Source organism: Beta vulgaris, chromosome 7 (genome assembly GCF_026745355.1).
Source record: "Beta vulgaris subsp. vulgaris cultivar EL10 chromosome 7, EL10.2, whole genome shotgun sequence".
Taxonomy (NCBI): Eukaryota; Viridiplantae; Streptophyta; class Magnoliopsida; order Caryophyllales; family Amaranthaceae; genus Beta; species Beta vulgaris.
In genome coordinates this window covers 35,215,567-35,238,114 of record NC_079208.1, presented here as the reverse complement: position 1 = coordinate 35,238,114, position 22,548 = coordinate 35,215,567, and the positions used below count along the sequence as shown (strand labels likewise).

General features: G+C 34.8%; 1 long non-coding RNA gene across 1 annotated transcript; it reads left to right on the top strand.

The window, feature by feature from the left end:
• The first annotated feature begins 19,650 nt into the window (after positions 1 to 19,650).
• On the top strand, positions 19,651 to 22,140 carry LOC104899201 (uncharacterized). Its single transcript, XR_790920.3, has 2 exons — positions 19,651 to 20,690; positions 21,854 to 22,140. It is a non-coding gene; the product is annotated as an uncharacterized LOC104899201 (long non-coding RNA).
• The last annotated feature ends 408 nt before the right edge of the window (positions 22,141 to 22,548 follow it).

The window sequence follows — 22,548 nt, the reverse complement described above, 5'->3', positions numbered from 1 at the left end:
TTAGGGGCGTCCACACCGTTCCAAATTTTTTTTGAAAATTAAGAATGGTGCGCCTGCACCAAGTTACCCAAAAAAAAATTCAGCAAAAGTCAGGGACTTTAGTGCGGCCACACCAAATTTTCCGCATATTTAGAACTCTGATAGAAACTTTGGTGCGCTCGCACCTCTGAGAGGTGCGCCCGCACCAACTTTTTCCCAAATTATAAAGTCTGGCAGCGAGTTTGGTGCGCCTGCACCAAACTTTCTGTAGACTCTTTAGTCTGGCAAAAAGTTTGGTGCGCCCGCACCACTTGCGAGGTGCGCCCGCACCACTTGCGAGGTGCGCCCGCACCACTTGCGAGGTGCGCCCGCACCACTTGCGAGGTGCGCCCTCACCACTTGCGAGGTGCGCCCGCACCACTTGCGAGGTGCGCCCGCACCACTTGCGAGGTGCGCCCGCACCACTTGCGAGGTGCGCCCGCACCACTTGCGAGGTGCGCCCGCACCAAACCTGGTTGGGCTCTAAACCACGATTTTGTGTTCTATTTTTCGGTCATTCTCTCAACCCTTCTCAAATCTTCGAACACCCTCTCCTCCCTCACTCACTTTCCCTCACTTTAACCACTCCAGATCCGGCGACCACCCTACTTTTCCGGCTATTTCCAACCACCCTCTCACCAAAAACTTCATCTCTTTCATCTTTACAACAATAAAGTGCATCAATTTCGGGATTTTCAAAGATTTGGATTCCTAGGGTTTCAAATTTGGGGATTTTCATCTTCAAGTTGGTAATCTCTTTCTATTCTTGTATTTCATCTATAATATTGTTCTTTAGACTACAAGTTTGTTTTCTTTTTGATTGCATGCTTGTTTTTCCTCTAGTTTTGGATTGTTCATGAAAGTTGCCTGAAATTGTTATTGATATTGTGATGAACTAGTGGAATTATATGTTCTTTGTGAGAATTTCATAGTCTTTAGAATTTTTATGAACTACATTGCATTATTTGAAGATTGTTGTTGAGATATTATTGAAAAATATGTTTTGGATTGTTGATTTTGTGAATTGAGTAGCTTTGTGAATGGTTGCACTTTTTGGAGTAGTTTCTAGTTCTTGATTGTTAGCAATATTGTTGCTATTGATTGTGGGTTTTGTTTGCTAGTAGTTTTTCTTTTTAGGTTATTTTTTATTTTGGTGTGTTTCTTTGTGTGGTGAGTTGCTTGCCAAGAATCTTGATTTGTGCCATTGAACAAGACCACTCCTTATTCTTCCCCATTTGAAAATAAATTGATGTTTCTTTTTTCAACTCATTTTTAAAAAAACACCACCATGGGAAGGAAAAGGGGCGAAGGATCACCCTCCCAGTCCAAGAGAGCTAAAAGAGGGTCCTCCTTACAAGCACCCTCTTCTAGCTCTAATCGCCCACCCATCTATCCTGTCAAATTCCCGAATGCAGCAGACTGTCAGATCTTTACGCGGCTTACCGATCGTACACTTCGTTCCACGAAGTTCTATCACCCTTGTATCTATAATCACCTTAATATTGACTCGATAGTAAGGCAGATGGCATCTAATCTAGAGTTGTCAGAATTCCTTAACGTTCGTAAGCCCACTTATGATCAACTTACTCTTGAGTCCTTGAGTATGTTCAACATAAGTAGGGATTCGGACAGGGGTGTTCTGACAATCCAAGCTCATCTTTTCAATCAAGTCAAAACACTATCCTTTGACAAGTTATGTGACACATTTGGGATGGACTCCAGTGCCCCTTGTGATGCCCCCTCAAGAACCATTTGACAAGGGTACATTACAGGAGTGGTGAGCCAAAATTACCGATGGCACCACTCTGTTTCGGACGAACTCTTCAAAAGCTTCATAGATAATCCATTCCACTCTCCGCTACTTCCGTAGGATGTTGGTTTATACCATCTTTCCAAAGTAGAAAGTCGGGCAATTGATGAAGGAAGAGTTTTTGGTTCTTTGGTTGACAACTCATGGGGCCTACCCTGCAGCCTGAATTAATTTTGCGGCAGTCTTCCTTAACAACTTGCAAGAGGTTTGGGGGTACTACAGTATCCGGGGAGGTTGTTTTGTGGTGGAATGGTCACCTGGATAGCGTCTTACCTCGAGTTTGATGAGGACCTGGCTCGCTTGGAGGAAAGTGTGCCTTTATTGGTCAGTCCAACTTATTGGATGGTGCGGCCCTATAGCAAATGAAATTTATGCGTCGTTATACGACGACTCGCTGCATTTGGCTTGGGAGGACCCTATTTTTACATGAAAAAATGAGTTCATCTAGACCCCCCCCCCCCCCCCCCCCCGCGCAGATTGTGATAATTGATGGCGGCTTCCCCCTCCCCCTATCGACCCTTAAGACTGATCTCATATGGCCTACCTTTAGTCCAGCACTGTGGGCAGGGTACCAAGGGTTCCAAGGCCCGACCACTGCACTCTTGTGAGTGAGAGAGCATAACCTTCCTCCTCCTAGTCTTTTGATATGGCCTCCGTCATGACGGCCATAGCCCAGATGCAGGACTCTTATGAGGCCAATCACCATGCGGTCAATTTAACCCTTGCCGATATCCGCACTGACCTTGATCATTTGTCTAGGGTTGCTTGGCGAACTCATCTCACCAATGTCCGCTCCGGACATGAGCCACCCTTCCTTAAGCACCCCTAATACTCTCCTACCTTCGGCCCTCACGAGGGGCCATGTGAGGAGCCTCCTTTACGCCCCTACCCCCACTACCCATCTTACATGCCCGACGGGTATTCAGGTGCGTACATCCCTTCTAGCCCCCCTCCCCATTGGGGCGATGGTGGGAACTACTAGGTGCTTTTCATGAACCCCTCCCCCTCCTTTTGCAACACTGAGCACGAAGTTTCGCTTAAGCTTGTGGGCTTTGCATGTATGCCTACGTTTTTGAGAGTTTGGTGTCATAGGTGGTTAGTGATGTAGGATTCTATCGGCCTTAGGTATAAGTTGGTGATTATCATATCTTATTGGTCTTAAGCCCCCACCCTATTTATTCTAATTCACCTTTGTATAGCTTGTTTTTGGTAGTTTGTTTCTAGTTTGTTTTTGGTAGTTTTGCTTTGCATAAATATATATATATAAAAAAAAACATTTTTTTTTCTTTTTTTCTTTTCCTTTATTTTCTGCATATAGGGTAGCTTGGTTGCATGCATGCTTTGTGGCTAAGATTGTTCATAGCTTGATTGGAAGACCTTCTCTAGATTAGACTTGATGGTTCTAGAAGCCTTGTTATGACTTTGAGTGATCCATGAGAATGATAACTTTTGGTAGAGTCTTTTTCAAATCAGGCAAGTTGGTTGATTAAATTGCTTTGTCCCTTGTGCGATGAACCCCGAAGGAGGGCCAAGAACCTCGTAAGATTCATTTACAACCCTCTCCGTTGATCGCCTAACTTGTGACTTGCATTTTAGCTCCCCATGATTGCATAAGACTGAGCATATAGAAGAATAATTTAGGGCGTTTAATTAATTTGCTAGAAATAGAAGCTCAAAAGCCAAAAAGCTTTTATACCAGCATAATTATCCACTTCTCAACCCATATGAACCTTTCTATCTTATTGTTGTTTAACTCTCATAATAAGTCATGGCCAAACTTTCCCCAAAGTGGAGTACATGTTTAGTTTGTGTTGAGTGGAGCTATTTTGATACTAAGTCTTTGGTTGAAAGTAAGTTAATGTGCATGTATGATTGCAAAATTTGTAGAAAATTGTGAAAAAAAGGAAAGGACAAAGAAATGAAGGAAAGAAAGCTCTCATGGTTTCATTTGGATTTCTATAAAAAGAAAAGAAAGAGAGACCAAATTGATGAGAAAAATGCAAAATATATTCAAAATGTCAAAATAAATGTTCAAAAAAGTGAAAATCAAAGGGAGAATCAAAGTTATGTGTGAGATTTCGATTTGAGATTGGTGTTAGGACTAGCTTGGGGGATTTTTTACCCCTGGTTTGTACTCTACTTACCCTTTTTGCACCACATCCCAAAAGTGTCATCCACACCTTTAACCTACCCCCGTTACAACCTTAATAAAGTCCCTTTTCACTTCTAGATTGGCCTTGGTCGATTAAGTAGTAGCGGGTGAGATTTTGTGCAAGTCATGATGAGGGTCATCAAATGTGGTAGAGGCGAGCTATTGTGGTTGAGCATCACTAGGGAGGAGTCAAACTTAGGACCTGGAAGTGGAGAGGAGTGAGAAATCACTCTTAGAAAGCCTATTTTCAAGGAGACTCTGTTGATCGGTGGATTGGATCCCTTTAGTCACTCTTGTGCTTCCTAATCATCTTCCCTCTTGTGTTTGGTTGGTCTCCTAAATCTTGTTATGAACTCCTTTAGCTTGCATGCCATGTTTGTAGCTTTTCTTATAGAGCATTTAGGTTAGTTTGTTGCATGGTTTTTCTTTTTACTCTGTTTCACCTCTTCTCTTTCTTCTTTCTCATTCTTGGTTTACTTGAGGACAAGCAAAATGCTAAGCTTGGAGGAGTTTGATAAGTGCGTTTCTAACGCACTTTATGACCTCCATTCGATTTGATTTGATCGTCTTTCTTCCATTTTCTTCCCTCTTTCTTCCTTATTTCCATCTCTATTTCTTTCACTTGATCATTATTGATCATAGTGAGATTTTGCTAGATTTTTGGTCAATTTTGACTGGATCTCTAGTACATTTGCTTTCACCGTGTTTTTCCGTGTTTTGATTGCATGTATGGCCTTTTCCGTGGTCGAGAGTTGTGAGATACGGCATAAGGAATGAGTTGGAGAAATAGAGCAGGGATTGATGTGCGCTCGCACCACTTTCTAGGCGCCGCATAGCTTGCTGCGCCCGCACCAACGGGACTTTGTGATGCGAAAGGGTTAGTAGGCATGGTGCACCCGCACCACCTTGGAGCGCCCACACCATCTATGAGGTGCTCCCGCACTACCTTGGTGCGCCCACACCAGCTATGAGGTGCATCCGCACCATTTGGTGCTTAATGCTAGATTTGAGGCACAAGGAATTGTGCGCCCGCATATGATTTTGGTGCCCCCGCACCATTCGAATCCGCAAAATAAAGAAAACTCGACGCAACTTAAAAACGATAGTTTTGTTTTAGTTTTTTTTAAGGCGTTATTATTCTAAACTGGAGACTATCATTAGGGTTCATATTAAAGTGAAAAACTTTGAGCTTGTTGGTAGATTTGAGATTCCTAGAATAAATGTTGTGATTCCTACAACATTGAAGGTACTTTCCGTTCAATTTAATTTCAAAGTTTCAGTTTTTATTCCCTGGTTTCATTCTTGTTCTTGTTCTTCCTTATTATGATATCCTTTATTATAGTTTCATAATTGTTATTCTTATTAGATTAATTATCTATAATCATGTTTATCCCTAGATTAGTCATAGATTTCATATTTAATTGCTTAAAATTCATGATTAGTGAGTAATTTCTTATTTAGGGTTAGGGTGAAAGTATGAATTAGGGTTTAAACGTATTGTTAATGTGATTGTGATGTTCTAAAGATGTTTATGCGTTTATCTTGGTGTTTTGAAGCCTTGAGATAGATATTGATCACATTTATACTTTGATATTTTGAATTCAAATATTCTTAAATTTAATTTTGAAATATTTTAGCATCTCCAAGAATCAACTTAATTTCCAGACCAACATATTGGATAGAAATTAAGGGGATCCTTTATTAGGGGTTTTCAGAATTCATTGGATCCCTTAATCAATTGATTAAAGACCATTCGAGAGAGGATTTAGTTGATTGATGAAGCGGTCATTCTCGAAGACCATTCGAGAGAGGACTCGAGTATTTTATAGGAAAACTAAACCTTTCATAATCGTCTCCTTTGCTTCACAATTGTATTGATGATCGTTGCTCCGTTTTAATTCGTACTAGTAACCTTAACTCTAGTATCTTCCTATTTGATATTTTATCTCGTGTTATTCTTGTTTGATATTAGCCAGTCATAGTTGTTACCAAATTATTTTAACACCCCCAAAAATCTTTCAATTAGGTAATCTAGACTCAAAAGACCTTAATTAATCCCATTTGCCCTGTGGATCGACCCTTGACTTGCCTTTACTACGTTCTTAGTAATTGCTTGTTTAGGTTTTATAAATATTGTTTGAAAAGCGATTTTTGGTGTCTTAACGACACACTAAAAACCTCTTATCAAGTATATATAGTTAGTAGATAATATATAACCGCTCAACAAAGTTGATATGTGTTGTTGTAAGAAAAAGAACGGAAATAGTGAATATATTTACAGGATAAATATGGAGCTACCTAAATTTTTTTTGAATTACAACAAACTCTGCTTTCACGTATATATTACTTGTATGTATATTACTTTTTGTTTCCAATTGAATTAGTGAATAATTTAGAGGCACTAAATAAATAAGGAGATACTTAAGAATTATATGAATTACAACAAATTATGCTTTCATATGTATATATTTTTTATATGTACACTACTTTTTTTGTTTTCAATTATACATGGGTGATAATGCTAATTAAAGTTTCCTGAAACTAATTACTTACATATCAAAAAAAAAAAAGATAATGATTATTTTCAAATAATCAATAAAAGCTGAGTGATACTAGGCCCTATTTTGTTCACCTTAATTTTAGTCCATATAGTATGGGTGATTTCAGATAAGGTCCAATAAACTACTATCATATGCATGAGAACACGAGTACAATACACTTATAAAAAAATTTATCATGTAAAAAATAAAATCATAAATATTTCTTTTGAAAAAGCTAGAATAAGAGTCAGATTCTTGATTTGTCGTAATAAACATTATGCTCTATATTAATGAGAACAAAAAAATTTTAATATGAGAAATTTTGTTAGTTAAAAAATATAACACAAAAGGACAAAGATATATACATTTTCTTTTTTGTGCTGAACCTATGAGATTTGTATGGTAGTGCGGATGGATAAAATATTGACATGGATGTTCAATCATTGATCCAAATCAAAACTCAAAAGGTTATTTAGATATGAATGATAGAGATCAAATTAGAACAAATCAAAAGGAGGCACAACGAAAAGGTGATCATAGTAGAACTGCTTTATTATCAAAGAGCAAATCAATTAGCACACATCAAACGCAAAATTATAGACAAGGAGTTATGCACATCATTGCTTGCAACTACAATTTAAGCAAATTTTTCAGGATAATCTTTTTTAATAATAAAATATCATATGTAAATCGTTATTCATAAAATGTGAACTTACATGAAAATTTTGCAATAGAAAATATACAAAAAAAATAATAATCATGTGACGACATAAGAGAGAGAATCAATGTAGCCAAAACAAAGAAGATTAGTTGATTAGTTTTTGAATATTCCTAGATTGTGAATTTACTTGAAAAAAATTCAATAAAAAGGATAAAAAAGTGACGGCATAAAAAAGAGAATCAATCTAGCTAAAACAAAGAAAAATTTTATAGATTAGTTTCCGAATATCAAATATGTCTTACTACTTAAACAAACAATATAATGTTAGTGTATCAAGATTAGTGAAATTTTAAAAACATTTAAGATGAATATGTTACGTTCACAATTGATTCACATGTAGGAGAAACCCAATTTTTATAATTGTCACGAAACAAATAGTCTTGAAATGTTTCTCATGGATGAAGATGTAATATTTCCTATTGGAAGCATTTTTTTTAATATTATTGTTCAAACAAAATTGTTTTACATACGAATGTTACTTTCATCACGAAATATGATTATCTTTGTTCAATCCACTATAGTTGCCTTTGTCCTAATGATTACAAAAGGGATACTGAGAGAAATATCAATGTATTGGTTATATCTAACATTGGTTTAGAAGAAGCTATCCATCATGAGTTTAAAATATCTATGAATTACTTATCGAAGATGGAAAGAGATGAAAGATTGTGACTTTTTCAATATGGATGCAATGAGACGAAGGAAGAAGATCGTACATGATTATGTTTTTTCTTATTTATTGGAGAAAATTCAGAAGGATTTCTTTACGTATTAATAGTGTCAAAATTGGAAACGAAGAGTTATTTGAGTATATGAGGGAGTAAAAGTTAAAAGAAAAGTCTTTCTAATCCTATCATTTTTTATGTTTGTGAAATGTTCTTAAAGAACTTTAATTTTTCTTTTGTTTTTCCTTTAATGTTGTTTTTTTAGTTTTATAATTATTAATTTTGTCATTAGATTTAGACTTAATTTTATTTTTTGTATTAATATGCTACTTAACTTTTGAACTGGACGAAATCTTACATAATAATAAGATATAGTGGAAATCTAAATATTTGATTCACTTAATGTCTAAATAAGTTAATAGTAGTCATAAATTTAGGAAGTAATAAATTATGTTTATAAAATAAAATGGTATATAGACTATAACTAGGATTTGATAAATATTCATATGTAAGATAGTAGGCATGATTTCAATAACTATATCAACAGAAAAATGGAAATAGTACTTAGATATGCGACACATAATAAATATACAAAAACAAAAAAGTAAATTATACACTCATAACTAAATAAGGTGTGATAATAGGTGTGTTAATAAACGTGATTATTGACTAAGATTGCATAATCAAATCTATAGCGCAAATCAATAATTAACATATTAGTCTATGATTAGCTTGCATCTAAGGAGCTAAATGCACGATTCTTTACGCAACATTTTAAAAGGCAACCAAGGATAGCTTTTATGATCAGAACCTTAGAATTCCATTCGAGGAGTCATACAAATTTTCTTTAAGAAACTTTTCGCATTATATTGGACTAACTTTTTGACCGTTTTCATGTTGTACACGAGATTTGTATTATATTTTTTTTAAGAGCTTATGATAATTTCTTAAATCGTAGTGTAAAGATAATAACATGAAATAAGGCACGTATTATAAGGTATACCTTGGAGTATATAGAACTATTTACTCCCAATTCATTTAATTTATCTGGCCCCACTCAGAAAAAATGAAAAATATATTGAGATTGTTTCTTGGGATTACATAGTTCTATGTACTCCTAATGTGTACCATATATGTTATACATAAAGGTAATGGAATATTAATTTAGCTTATGTATAAAATATAAGTAAAGTAAAGTATACATAAGTTCAAATAAGATGAGATAAAATAAGTTTAAATAAGATAATATCAGTTCATATATATATAAGATATGACAAGTTCAATAATAAGTTAAGCTCAGATAAGATAAGATAAGTTATGTCGGTCAAAATTCAGTAGTATGACTAACTTCCTTGCAAATTGACTACTGATTAGCTATAATTTTCTACTTATGTCGGTCAAAATTCAGTATTATAACTTAATTCCTTGCAAATTAACTAAAACCCATCAACAAATTTCAAAATCAATAGAAAATAATCAATAGTGAAAGAAAAAAGGGTAAATGTAGATTATAGGTTGCAATGTAGCAGACACTCAGTGGTGGCTGGTGGATGTTGGTAAGGCGTAGTGCAACAATAGTGCAAGATACCAAGAGAGAAAGGGTGAGAAGAAAAAAAATCATAATTATACAACGTACAAGTCATAATTTCATTTTAATTATTCTCAAAACACAATTGTAACATCTAAATCACAAGCTATTAGTTTTGAAATTTAAATAGAATTATTCTCATAGAGTTTTCAAAGTCTGAAAGCACTTATTATAGTCAATGACATTGATGGTAATATGTAAACATTATTTCATATTGTCAATTTAAAGGATTGAAAAAAATTCAGATATCAAATCCAATTTCGTAGAATCATAGTTGTACAACATATGGGTCATAAGCTAAATTTAATTACTCTAAATCCAAGATCATAAAGTATAAATCACAAGTTAGTAGTTCTGAAATGTAGATAGAGTTGTTCTCACAGAGTTCTCAAAGTCTAAAAGCATTGACTATAGTTATTGACATTGATGGTAATAAGTAAAAAGTATTTCTTCCTTCTCTAGAATATCCATTCACATTCATTTCAAGGTCCAAAGTTTGAAAATTTTAGTATAATTTTATCTTCTTTTTTTTTTTTGAAATCTTAGTACTTCGTATGAATTAATAATGTTGTATAAGATATACTTGAATTGATTTAATTTTTTAGGTATATTACGAAAAATTGATGAACAGATGTGTGCATTTGAACAAGCAAAGCTAAAAAGATTAAAGATTAGAGTGCTAAGATTAACGGAAAATATACTCCTAAGAAAAGGTCCGATAACTCGAATGTGGATGAAATTACGGAGTTCTCAGAGTGGATTCTAAACAATGGAGAAGGCAAAGTTGGTGAGCCAAATTACGGTGAAGCCGGTGTAGAAATTCCTCATGAGATATTGATATGTGCAAGAGATGACCATATTTTTACGATACCCGAGAGTACATATCTTGACCTAGAGGATTACATATGGGAATAAAAATATTTTTAGGAAAGAGCTATTCTTGGTCCAACTAATGAAATTTCTAACATGGTTAATGAACACGTATTGTCTTACTTGCTTGGTGATGATTGAACTTATCTAAGTTCATATGCAATTTTAGTCGAGCAAGAGAATTTTGGAGTTCATGTGATGTACTCTATTGAATTTCTAAATACGATCAAGTATGGGACGTTGCCAAATCATAATATAAGATTGTATGCCAGGGAACAATGGTACTAGGTTAGTCGTCAAGCATCTTGCCAATTGCATCATTGAGGTTGCGTGTTGTTGTACCCGACATTATTGTGCGGGACACATTTTTCATTCCCATGATGACACTTACACCATCAAATGCAATAAAGTTCACGATTAAAATCCAAAGAGAAGGCAGTTTTCATTGGTTGTAAGTTTTGCAATGCCGATAAATAAAAGACAAGAAATAGTCTCTAACTCACTTAGGATTATATATCACTCTGGAATTATTCAGCCACGGACAATTATGCGGTTTTGTATCAAAGGTTACAAGCGAAAAGGGTTTGAAGATTTTAATATGTGATAAAGAGTGTGGAAACTCAAGTGTTACCACAAATATAGTGTATAAGGAAATATTTCAGAATGTGTAAGAAGTATTATGAAAACCATTAATTTATTTGCTTAGTTTTTCTTTCAATGTATTCATATAATCACTCACAATTGTATTGATCATTTATTTTGTTTTATATTATACGATAACTGCATTTTTTTAAATTATATGTGAATTATTTGTTTTATTTGTAATTATATGTGAATTTTTTGTTTTATTTATATCAAATTCATATTTTTTAACTTTCTTTTAAATAAACTAAAACAATTAGCATCACGTGCATTTTTACAAGGACTTTAAATGATAGGCGTATCGCGCACCTAACAAAAATAAATAACCTAAATAATCCTCCAAACTATGTAGTAGGGTAAGTCAGAGTCGATCCCACAGAGAGAAAGTTGTTCTATGATTAGTCCTTAAATAATGGTAAGACTAAAGGAGATTAATAACAGTGATCGTCGAAATAACTATACTAATCAATATATAAATAAAAGACACTACAATTAAGTATCCCCACTAGCACGAAGTAATACAAAATAAATTCTACCCCAAACTAATCAATTAAATGTTCACAAGGAAAAGTACACCCTATAAAGTACCATAAACCTCTCCCGAGTATCTATGGCTTCTCTAATATGCATTCAAGCCTACTCCTGTGGAATCATGCAAATTAAAGACATTAAACACGACACTTTAAGTTCCTAACAATTCATTCTACCTACTCCCGTGGAGAACTTCATATCCTTAATTGAAATACTCAAATCCGTCAAAATCCAACTCCCGTTGTGATCAAGACAACGGAATCATAACAATACTAGTTATCCCTAATCTAGTATTGGCATATGCACAATCAATTAAGCAAGAACAATTAATAATTAATATGAGAATTTAAAGAAACAATCATAAATTAAATCATACTAGGGTTCAACTTAACCATAGATAAAAGAAACTACTCTATCATGAAATCTAAAACTATAAAAGAAAACATAATTAAAGAAATCAATGAAAGAAACTAATAGAATTCATGAATTAATGAAGAAGAATAAAAACTAGGGTTTACACTAAAAACTAGAGAGAAAGAGAGGAGAGAAAACTAAAACCTAAAACCTAAAAAAATAAAATAACGTGAGAGGGAGGAGGAGAGAGAAAGAATGAAAACCTATCTAAATAAATAATATTCAATAACCTAATATGACTTGGAAAATAATTTACAAGATAAGGAAAGTCTTAAATAAATCATTAATAGGCGGATTAGTGATCCGCGCGTACACGTGGCAGATTCCAGCAGAAACAATGCAATTTTCCGAAAGGCATAACTCCTTGAATAGAAGTCTCCCCGGGGTGTGCCACCTATCGTTGGAAAGATATTCAAGTCTAGTTTCCAAATATGGTGGAATTACTCGATTCTAAGAATCACATCAAAAGTTATGATCAGAAGAGTAGACGTGACTCTTTTTCACATTTCTTCTAATGATTTTCCGCTTCGTTTTTGCTCAAACTCGTACTATGACATATCCATACAATCCTTATGCATTTTAACTCCTTTCCAAGTGCTCCTAATCCTCAAGTTTAGCAATATATCCAAATACGTTCTCAATGCCTGAAATTCATCAAAACAAGAAAACATACCGAATAGAATAGAAAAATAACTTAAGAATATAATGCAATAATGAAACTAAATATGAAACTAAATGCTCTAAAATGCAACCTAAATGCACCTAAAAACTATATATATATATATGACTTATCAAACTCCCCCAAGCTAAACCATTGCTTGTCCTCAAGCAATAAGACATAGACATCGGAAAAGTTAGACAACCTACAATATAGGACTACAACAGGGCTAAACACTCAATTGAAAACACAAGAGATATAATCACTACAAAACCAAGCATCGAAACAATCTCGAACAAAGCCGCATAGCATATCATGTATCGCAATCGACTCTCCAATCATACCACAAACCATCCCCCCAAGTGGATTTAACAAACATGACAGACCTCACTATAGTTATGTGCACTCAAATCTCTTATGTGTTTAAGGGTTAAATAATGACTCTCAACCTAAATCAGTCGACTCAGATGAAACAAATACTCTTTAACTTTGACTTTTTGACTCACTTAATACTCAACAATACAATACATAATGATCAAGAGGACTTTTAAGGGTTGTAATGGGGCTGAGGTTAAAGGTATGGAAATAATTTGGGAATTGTGGTGGAAAAACCAAGAAGGGGAGCATCATATAACTGAAAACATGACCATAAAAGGTCATAACAACTCCATGCAACACCAACAATCTCCAAATCTAATCAACAACCTTTTTCACTTAAGAAACTCAATCATAACCCTTTTTATTTCACTTTATTCACAACTCTTTTTTTTCACTTCTTTTTCATTTCATTTTTCACTTTTTTTTTTCAAACTTTCATTTCAATTTCCAAGCTCACTAAACATAATTTTCCATCCTTCTAAACCACAAATAGAGCACTTTAATTCAATACAAACTAAACCAAAACTAATACTCGCTCCCCCAAGCTAGGCTTGGGACAAGAATCAAATGAGGTCAATGGCTTGTAATGTAGGTATCAATCAAACAAAGTCAAAAAGGCTCAGCGGGCTAGAAGAAGGATAATATGAAAATAAGAATAGCTTTGGAGCTAAGATCATCAAATGAAACGCCTCAATCATATCAAATGTATGCACTGTCAAATATTAAGGAGTACCAAGTCAAAGTCAAGATCAATGCAACAACGAGAACTAATCACACATGAAAGAACAGAACTGACACAGATACGTCAGTTTATAGGCACAAAAGCTCACTTAGGTTAAGGTGTCTGCATAGTATTGTTAAATCGAGCCTGAAAGAGATCAATCAATCTTACCACAAACAATCAGTTGCGAAACAATCGTGCTATGAAGTACATGAACAAGATGAGTGACACTTCCAAATGTAGTAAAATATCAACAAGGTTCTCAACAAGTTTTAGCAGTAGTCCCATAGATGCAACTAAATGAGATAAATCTAATATGAGATGAAATATGCTAATGCAACTAAGAAAGCAGTACAATTTTTTTGGTTACACGTAAACTCCCACTCCTAATAAGCAGTACAAACCATGCAACATCCTACGAAAGCAATGAAATCTACACTAAAAAGCAATAAAAGATAGAATATTCCTCCCCCAAGCTAGAATATGCAGTGTCCTCACTGCATAAACCAGTTCAGAAAAGAAACGAAAACCAACCCCTAGATCACCAAATCACCAAAGTCGCCCACCAAAAGCCACAACGCCATAAAAAATATACACGAATCCCGAAAATCCGACAAACTAATAATCAATTAATGTACAAGATTCTCAACAAGATGGCATCAAAACAAAAATCCAAGCAAAAATCTGAGATGAACATTAACAACAATTATAGGTGGGAAAAGATGCGTACGACCCAATTAATTGGGAGAAGACTCAGATATTCTCAAAAATTATGTCGTAATGCTTCACGAAGGTGAACTTGAATCAATTTGGGGCCTTCTGAATAGAATCCTATAACAATCATTGATAAAAAAAAATTAGAAACTCATGGGAGGAAAAAAATAATAAAAGAAAATTGAAAATAAAAAGAAAAGAAGAAAAAGAAAAAAAAAGAAACAGATTAAATGAATAATACAAAAGAACAGAAAACGAAGATGAAAGAAAGAAAAAAATAAGGGGGTGTTTGGTTGGAGTATTTTTAATGGAATGGAATGGAATGGAATGACATCCATTCCATTGTTTGGTTGGGCATATTTAGGGTAGAATTTCATAGCCAAGGGTATCTATCTCCACCCCATCCCCCTAGAATCCCAATCTCCCCTCCCCCCCTAAGTTTCTAACTCCATTCCCCTCAAGTTTCAAACCCTAATTTGTGTGGAAGGGAGAGAGAGGTTAAACCCTAAACAAGAGAAGCCCACTCCGGTTGCTGCCCATTTCGCCGGCGACTCCTTGCCGCCGTCTCACCGCCGCTGCGCTACGGTGCACTCCTCTTTCTCTCTTACTCTCTCACACACAACTCACAAGTGAAAAGGGGTATTGAAAGTGACTGAATTTTTTTTGTTGCGCCGGCGACTCTCTCACAACTCATAAATTGGGAGATTTGTTTCGTGTAGTTCAGGAAGAATGTTAGACAAATTGGGACTTGGAAGTTTTTGGTGCAATTTCAGAGTTGTTGGGATACATACATCACACATTGACGTAAATTGTAATCTAACTCAATTTTTTTTTTATTTTTTTTGAGGGGTAACTCAAATTTATTACTGTAGATTTTTTCGATAGAAAAAAACACAAAGTGACAGGTTTCTAAATTTATGTTTGTTTTTTTAATTTCTGTCTTTTTTTATATATATAAATTTATGGATTTTGGACACTATATAGATATGGCTACTTGGATGCATAATCCATTCCAAAATTGAACCAAACAGTAGAAATGGACATTGAATCCATTACAGGATTGAACCAAACAGTTTGAAACTAGTCTGGGGTTTTGGATCCATACCATCCTGGTATGGACATCCATACCATCCTGGTATGGACATCCATACCATCCTGGTATGGACATCCATACCATTCCATTCCAGTTCAGTAAACCAAACAGGCCCTAAGAAGGTGCGGTAGTGCCATGAGAAGGCAGGCCGTATGGACGGTGGTAGGCGGTCGGAGCAGGTGGTGCGTAGGTAGACGGACAGGTGGTGGTGGTGTGGGTCGCGACTAGCGCCGTTTTGGCGGCGAGCAGGAGGCCGGCGGGTCTGGAACGGAGTGAAGCAGAGGATGACAAAGAGGAGTGTTCGAAAGAGAGGATGACAGGGATGCTCGCTGCGGTGGTGGTGCGATGCTGCGCGACCGGTGTGGGATCAAGAGGAGGAAGGAGATCCGCGCGGAATAACTCCGGCGATAACTCCGGTGGTAGTGCGCCGGCGTTGGTGCTCCGGTGAGGACGACAGTTCGTCGGAGAAGGGAAGGTTGTGAGGCAGGCTGTCGCTCCTCTTTCTCTCTCGACGTACTGCTGCGTCTTCTCCTCAATTTCTTTTTTTTTTTTGTTTTCTGTAAAATTCTTTTCAATTTCAATTTCCACCTACAATCACAAGAACCAACAACACACCAAAAGTCACACACAAAGGATGAAAAAAAATAAAAAGGAAAGAAAAGAAGAAATAAACTAAGTTAAAACTCGGGTTGCCTCCCGAAAAGCGAAAATTTAAGGTCTTGCATGACCATTTAAGATTAGTAGACCACTTATAGTAGTTCAATGCTCGAAGAAGCTTATCATATGTTCCTGCAAACATCTCAGAACATATTATATAACACTGAAAATGAAAAATGAAAAATATTAGTACTAAAAAATTACTAAAACTACTAAAAGAAAATTCAAAGGAATAATTATATTTACAAGAAGAAGTAAAAGAAAAATTGTTAGTCTTTTTACATGACTCAAAAGAAGGAAAAGAAACTAACTGTACATTATTTACATTATCATGAAAGTCATTCAAAAGGGGAGAAAGAAGGAACGATGGAGGATATAATATAGGGGAAGAAGATATAATATCAAGTTTCTCAGAGAATGGAACAGGAGACTCAAAAACAATAGGTGATACTGATAAAGACTCATAAATCACCTCACACTCAACTTGACTTTCCTCCAAAGAGGAAATTTCAACCATGACTTCTTCCTCTAGCAAAACATCCATCACATTAGTTATTCTTTCAATCTTTTCATCATCCCAATAGCTCTCATTTATTATCCACCCCTCATTATCATCATAAATAAACGGATTGGGGCTAGAATTCTGAGCAGATTGACATTCAAATTGGGAAGAGGGGTCAAAACCATCTATTAATGTCACATCACACGAAGAAAAATCATGAGAAGTAGACTGACAATTAGAACAATAAGGGGGTGGTGACATGTAAGTTGGGGGTAGAGGAATGACTCTAGCTGATAAAGACATCTCCCACTCATAAGTATCCCTAGCCAACCACTCAATTAAATCCCAAAAATAATCAGGCGATTGGAATAGAAATCCTCCATTACACATAGATTCTACCACCATCCTAGTTTCTTCATTTAACCCCTCATAAATCACTAGACAGATATCCCACAGTTCAATTCCATGATTAGGACCAATAAAATCACCAAGTCTATGATAATACTTCCAAAACACTTCAATCTCATACTGAGGAAAAGAAAAAATTGCTCTAGAATTACTAACATGTATATGGGGTTCACTAACATATGAGGTAATTCAGGAGAACTCATGCAAAAATTGGGAGGATTTTGATATGATGCATCAAAACTATAAACATGAGAATTCCAAAAATTATTACTATGTTTCCTAGCAAAATAATTATCCCCTTCATCAAAATAGCATGACTCCATGATACAAAAAAAAAATTAAAATAAATGAAAATATTCACAAAAAGGGAAAAAAAATATATACAATATTGTCTCACCAACAATAAAAACTAACTAAAACAATACCGTCTCCCCGGCAACGGCGCCAAAATTTGGTAGGCGTGTCGCGCACCTAACAAAAGTAATTTCCTAACTAACCTCCTAATTATGTAGCAGGGCAAGTCAGGGTCGAATCCACAGGGACAAACAGTATCAAACACTAGGTATCTTGACTCAATCTAACTAAACAAGTGACAAACGATGATGAAAAGGATGTTGAACTAAGACTAATGCTAAACTATGACAATTACTAGAAACACACAAGGTATAATCAATTAATTAAAACATCTAGAATTAAGCATCACCACTAGCATGACAATACATGAATAATTTCTACCCCAAACTAATCAATTAAATGTTCACAAGGAAAAGTACACCCTATAAAGTACCATAAACCTCTCCCGAGTATCTATGGCTTCTCTAATATGCATTCAAGCCTACTCCCGTAGAATCATGCAAATTAAAGACATTAAACACAACACTTTAACTTCCTAACAATTCATTCTACCTACTCCCGTGGAGAACTTCATATCCTTAATTGAAATACTCAAATCCGTCAAAATCCAACTCCCGTTGTGATCAAGACAATGGAATCATAACAATACTAGTTATCCTTAATCTAGTATTGGCATATGCACAATCAATTAAACAAGAATGATTAATAATTAATATGAGAATTTAAAGAAACAATCATGAATTAAATCATACTAGGTTTCAACTTAACCATAGATAAAAGAAACTACTCTATCATGAAATAAATAATGAAATCTAAAACTATAAAAGAAAACATAATTAAAAAATCAATGAAAGAATAATAGAATTCATGAATTAATGAAGAAGAATAATAACTAGGATTTACACTAAAAACTAGAGAGAAAGAGAGGAGAGAAAACTAAAACCTAAAACCTAAAAAAATAAAATAAGTAGAGGAGAGGAGGAGAGAGAAAGAATGAAAACCTATCTAAATAAATATTCAATAACCTAATATGACTTGGAAAATAATTTACAAGATAAGGAAAGTCTTAAATAAATCATTAATAGGCGGATTAGTGATCCGCGCGTACACGTGGCAGATTCCAGCAGAAACAGTGTAATTTTCCGAAAGGCATAACTCCTTGAATAGAAGTCTCCCGGGGGCGTGCCACCTATCGTTGGAAAGATATTCAAGTCTAGTTTCCAAATCTGGTGGAGTTACTCGATTCTAAGAATCACATAAAAAGTTATGATCAGAAGAGTAGACGTGACTCTTTTTCACATTTCTTCTAATTATTTTCCGCTTCGTTTTTGCTCAAACTCGTACTATGACATATCCATACAATCCTTATGCATTGTAACTCCTTTCCAAGTGCTCCTAATCCTCAAGTTTAGTCAATCATAATCCAAATACGTTCTCAATGCCTGAAATTCATCAAAAACAAGAAAACATACCGAATAGAAATAGAAAAATACAACTTAAGAATATAATGCAATAATGAAACTAAATATGAAACTAAATGCTCTAAAATGCAACCTAAATGAACCTAAAAACTATATATAAATATGACTTATCATTAAACTAGTTACACAGAATATTTACCATACTTAGCTTCCTATATACACTGATATTCCTCTAATACAAGGCAATTAAGATCTACTTCAAGTTGGTTACATGCAGGGGAGAATCTAGCGTGGGTTTAGTGGGTTCAACTAAACCCACAGAATTTTGGAAAAAAACAAGGAAAAATTCTGACAAAAAATAAAATGAAAATGGCTTGAAACAAAGAGAGCGTGTAGGAATTAAGTTAGAACAAGGATAGCTCAGTGGTTCTGCGTGGAAACATTAAGTGCCCAACCATAGTCCACACGAGTCGCGAGTTCGAACCTTCTCCCCTCGTTTTTCCTTTTTGGAAATCTGATTTTATTCCCCCCTTTTCTGACTTTCCCCAATTCTCTCTCTCTCTTCTCAGTTCTCACAAGTCACAAAACCTAGGTTTTAGAACTCGTCAACTCGCCTGAGTGCACACCGCACACATCACCACTCGCCTTTCTCCTCTCGCACTCCGAGTTTCGGACGCCGGTAAGCATTGCTCGCATTCCGACAGTTCGACAGTTCACAGTCACAAACTCGCAACTCGCAACTCGCGTTTCGATTCTCGCACGTAGCATTGCTCATTTCTCCTCTTCTGTCTTGGACTCGAATTTACTTACGTAATTGACTAGTTTGTAATTTCTTTGCTTAAACTTTCATTAACCAATTCATTTAGTAATTTGTAATCAATTATATGCCTGGATAGATGGTTATTTACAAATTAAATTAATGGAATGCTTGAACGAATTAAAATTATTGATTGCCTCATTGCTATGAGATTAATTGAGACTCTCAAGTTTCAACTTTGTTGTGTGAATTTGTTATTGTTATTAAAGTTTAATTTGGATTTTGGGTGTTGTTATTGGTTATTGAAGATAACTTTGAATTTTTAGAATGATTTTTTAGTTTTTTTCTTGTAATTTAAGAAATTATTTTTGTATTTTTTGGTTGTAATTTCGAATTTGAATAGATGTATTTTATTTTCAAACAATTTAAATTGATTTTTTTTTTTTTGATTTAATGTCCCACTAATTCCAAATCCACGTAGGTAAAATCCTCGATACGTCACTGTTACATGCAGGAAGGCTCATATTCTACCACATTGGCATAAGCAATAACTTCGAGTATAATTACTCTCAACACCAATGATGTGTATAGACTAGTGGATCGTGTCTAGTAAAAGATCTAATTGAATTTTATATTTTCAAAAGATAAGGTTATCATTATTACATCAAACTTTTAACGTAAATTATATTTCTGCTCTTTGCTGCTTAAACAAAAAATTCAAATACTAAAGAAAAAATTAAAAATCTTAGCTTATAGCGTAATCTATATCGGTAGCCTCACATAAACAAATACGCATATATAATAATGTAATATAAGCATGACTCATGAGCGATATCTAGCACGTGTACTTTCATGCATTCGGATTGCCTTACATATGTTAATTACCCATGACCCGCAACATCTTCAACAGTTATAAATAACCTCAAAGATTACCTAAGAAGAGATCAAACTTAAATTCAATATTCCAAATCTTGTTTAAAGCTCAACTCAAAATCCTTGAATTACCTCAAATATGAGGCAGTCAATGAAGCCATTTGCTGTTATCCTACTTATGCTCCTGCTTGCGTTCGCTACAGGTTTTCCTCTTTACCACCTTGAAATAGAATATGGAGTACGCCATTGTAGATTCAACTAAATTTATTTTCTTTAATTTTGGTTTGGCTGTTAAGTTATTTTTATACTCCCTGTACTCTTACTCCCTCCGTTTCCTAAAGATCTTCCCTCTTTTCGTTTAAGGATGTTTCCAAAAGATCTTCCTTCTTTTGCTTTATTCCTTATTTATTTTGCCTATTTACCCTCTCATGTCACTATCATATGGTCCACCATTACATTATTAATTCAATTTTATTCCTTTTTTTCTCCTACTTTAACCCCTTTTTATTTGTTTATTTATCTTAACCCATTTCTTTCTCCTACTTTACTCACACTATGCCCCCACACAACTTGATTTTTCTTGGTATCTGTAGGAATAGTAAGTGGGAAGATCTTCAGGAAATGGAGGGAGTATATTATTAGCTGTGTTCTTGGACCTTTTTGCGGTATTACTAAAATTTAAATCAATGAGTCCCCTAAAAAAAAAAGAATTATAATCAATGAGCAATCTTTTACTTAGCTTCAAATACAGGTCTAGTTTTTGTAAATGTATTAAATGATAAGATGCCCGACAGTATTTGACTACATTTTAGGTATCTTTAAATGATAAGCTGTTATATTTTAGGGGTTAAAATAACTAATAGTGTTGGGAGAGGATCACAAATGAGATTTTGCGGTATAGTGTTGTTTCAAAGTAAGACAACTGATTCCGGCCTTTCAAGTTTCAAGTGCGAATATAGTTATATAATACCATATCATATACATCTTTTTTGACATTTTGTTTATCCCATTTTTCTATTTAAAATGTTCCTAAAAGATGGCCCAATATTTAAAATTGGGATAAAGGGTCCCCCTCTTTACATAGACACTATACATTTTGGTCAAGGAGGCTGATGGATTATTTATATAACTTTTCATAGAAAATAAAATCAACAATAAACCTGGTGCTAGTTCCTTATAAGAGGATCCACGTACTATCTTGGAGTTTGGTTCAATAGGTTTCAGCGGTTTGCTATTATTATTTAGTGTTTTAGTTGTTAAGCTTTCTTTTAAATCTTTAACTCCAAAAAATCATTTTCCTTGGAATGATACAGTTGACGTTTTACATTTGTCATTTTATGTTAATTGTTATGTGATGCGGGAAAAGAGGATGGGCCAAGAGTAGCAGAAGCTTTATTTGGAAGATGCAAGAAAGTACCGAGCCGGACGTACAAGGGACCGTGTGCCAGGGATGCTAATTGCCGATCGGTTTGCATTTCGGAGGGATATAATGGAGGCGATTGTCACGGCTTTCGCCGGAGATGCATGTGCACCGATAAATGCTCTTAGGCTAGCTCTCCTAGCTAGCTCATCAAAAAAACACATATATCATATGTATGATGTAGTACTACTTTGCTTATATATATAGAGCTCGCACTTTGCTTTCGCTGTTCATTCTTTGCGTGTGTGCTCTTCAAATAATTCTATGCTATTGTTAAGCACCAGTAGTTGTGCTTTCTTGAGATGGCAAAGAGAAGGAAATCGTGGCAATACTTTCATTTGTCCGGCGGGAATGATGAAGTGCTTAGAATAAATTCTTTTTGGTGCACAAGTCTATTTGAAAAATGGTATGTTAGCCTGTGTTCGAACATAGGTGGTAATTATCAAGGTTGTGTTCTGAAGATTTGGGACTCTTGTTTTAACATAGGTCCCTAATTTGTAAAAAAAGTAAAAATAGAAGGTTAGAATATTAAAGATAGAAAGTAGATTATCTAAAGATTATTGATTATTAAAAAATTTTATTAAGAGTGGAAAATTAAGGCGATTATCTTAAATAATTGAGTTAAGATCAATACAACGACC